Source organism: Phalangium opilio, unplaced genomic scaffold (genome assembly GCF_054372755.1).
Source record: "Phalangium opilio isolate 3A_F unplaced genomic scaffold, DU_Popi_V2 ptg000088l_1, whole genome shotgun sequence".
NCBI lineage: Eukaryota > Metazoa > Arthropoda > Arachnida > Opiliones > Phalangiidae > Phalangium > Phalangium opilio.
Genome location: NW_028324193.1, coordinates 3,900,544 through 3,902,539, shown reverse-complemented (window position 1 = coordinate 3,902,539; position 1,996 = coordinate 3,900,544).

Genomic DNA, 1,996 nt, shown 5'->3' with positions numbered 1-1,996 from the left:
GTTAACTATTTCAAATGTTGCCTTCAATCAAGATTGATGGCACTGAATTTAAATTAAATTAAATTTGTCTATTTCTAATATTTTTAATCCTGTATATTGTTCCCATCATTGCCCAAAGCCCTCCAGTTTCTGCAATTATCTTTATTTGACTAAAGGGGCTATAAGACTGAAATCTGACCCCCTTTATGTGTGGCAACATTTAAGGTTAATTTGTTTAAAAAGAAGGCATGTCCATGTTCTGGTTTTACCCCTACATGGAAGCTCTAGCTTTGACGTCTACCGAAGCTTTTAGTCTCCCTGCAATGCATTCAAAATCTAAATGTGTTCATTGGTAATCTTAGTAATAGATTTAGGCATTTTTTTAATATTTCAAATATGAAGAAGCTCTGCTATAAAACATCCACTAGGTTATTTGCCTTGTGCCAAGAAGCACCAGTAGTGTAAGCTGGGTAGCCTCCTTCCTGCCTGTAATGAACTCTGGCTTCATTTGCCGTTGCCTTTTGGTGCGAGGAAAAATAGCCTAATATGGCAGCCTCCCCCTTTGTACTACTATCTCGGGGTACTACTTACAATGGGGAGGAACTACTTGTGGTGTTGCCTTAGCTGACATTTTAAAAGGGAGTATAAGCCTAGGATATTTGATTGAGACAATGATTTCATTTGTATTTTGTATTTGCTTCATGTGTTTTGTCTCTGACAGTGGCACTTTTTAAATTTAGAGCTAATTAACCCATTGACTTGGAAATTTATATAAAAACATCTAATCAAATTGTTATTTTAATTATAAAGTGGACATTTACAAATGACATCAGCAATAGAGAATTATTTATGAATGTAATTGGCTTGACCGAAAACTTTGAAACAATCATCATATAGGCCTACCATTTTGAGTTGGAAACTATTGATAGTGGTTTGTTTTTTCTTAACCTTAAACTAGAGTGTCTATAGACAGAGTAGCGTAAATAGGCCAAAATAAACTTTAAAGTCCTTTGTTTTTTCTGGGGAGGGGGGACGGAAACGAATCATGTTTCCGTTTATTGGCGACAGATGGCGCTGTTTTAAACGCTTTATGTCCGCATAGAACCAGTTTCGGAACTAAGTTGAAAACGCTAATACAGGGTTCCCACGGGTCAGGGAAAACCTGGAAAAGTGAGGGAATTTAAAAATGGGCCAAAAGGTCAGGGAGTTTGATTTTAGTGGGTAAAATTTCTAAACGCTAAAAGAGGGTTGCCACGGGTCACGGAAAACCTGGAAAAGTCAGGGAATTAAAAAATGGTTCCGAAAAGGTCAGGGAAAAGACAGGGAATTTAAAATATTTCAGCAAAGACAGGGAATTGATTTTTGTGGGTAGCATTTCTGTGGATAAGTCTTTATTGAAAGAGTAATGAAAGTTTCTCCTCATCCCGTCTCTTAACTCAAAAAACTCTAGAGCAATCCTTAAAATTGTTGTCTAGAATTGTTTTTATAAAGTAAATGCTCTCTTAAAAAATCTCTTAGACTGTTTTTTATAGTTAAAACGTTTCTTATTCATTTGGTGCAACAAATACATTGGAAAACTTAATGTAGAGAGTTTATTTAATTATAAACACTTAAAACGTGCTGTAAAAATTCACACTTGCGGCCTAAAAGGTCAGGGAAAACCTGAAAAAGTCAGGGAATTTGGTTCTGAAAATTCCGTGGCTACACTGTGTGTACTTAAAATAAAACACAGACATCATTTGTCAATTACGGTCGGGATACTTAATTCATTTGTCAATTTTAAAACAGGGTGTATGCCAGCTGTTGGATCGTACGACCCTAAACTATTTCTCAAAGTTCCAAGCGTTGTTTTTGAGAAAAGTGAACGGTTTAAAAGCGTTCAAAATGGTAGTGAAATTCAATCATTTGCAATAAGTAACTAAGCCATTTTTAATGTAATGTAATATAATATTAATTTCTGAAGAACCTGAAGTTTCAAGTACAACTCCTTCGCGATCTGCTCCACGAAGTCGCGGCT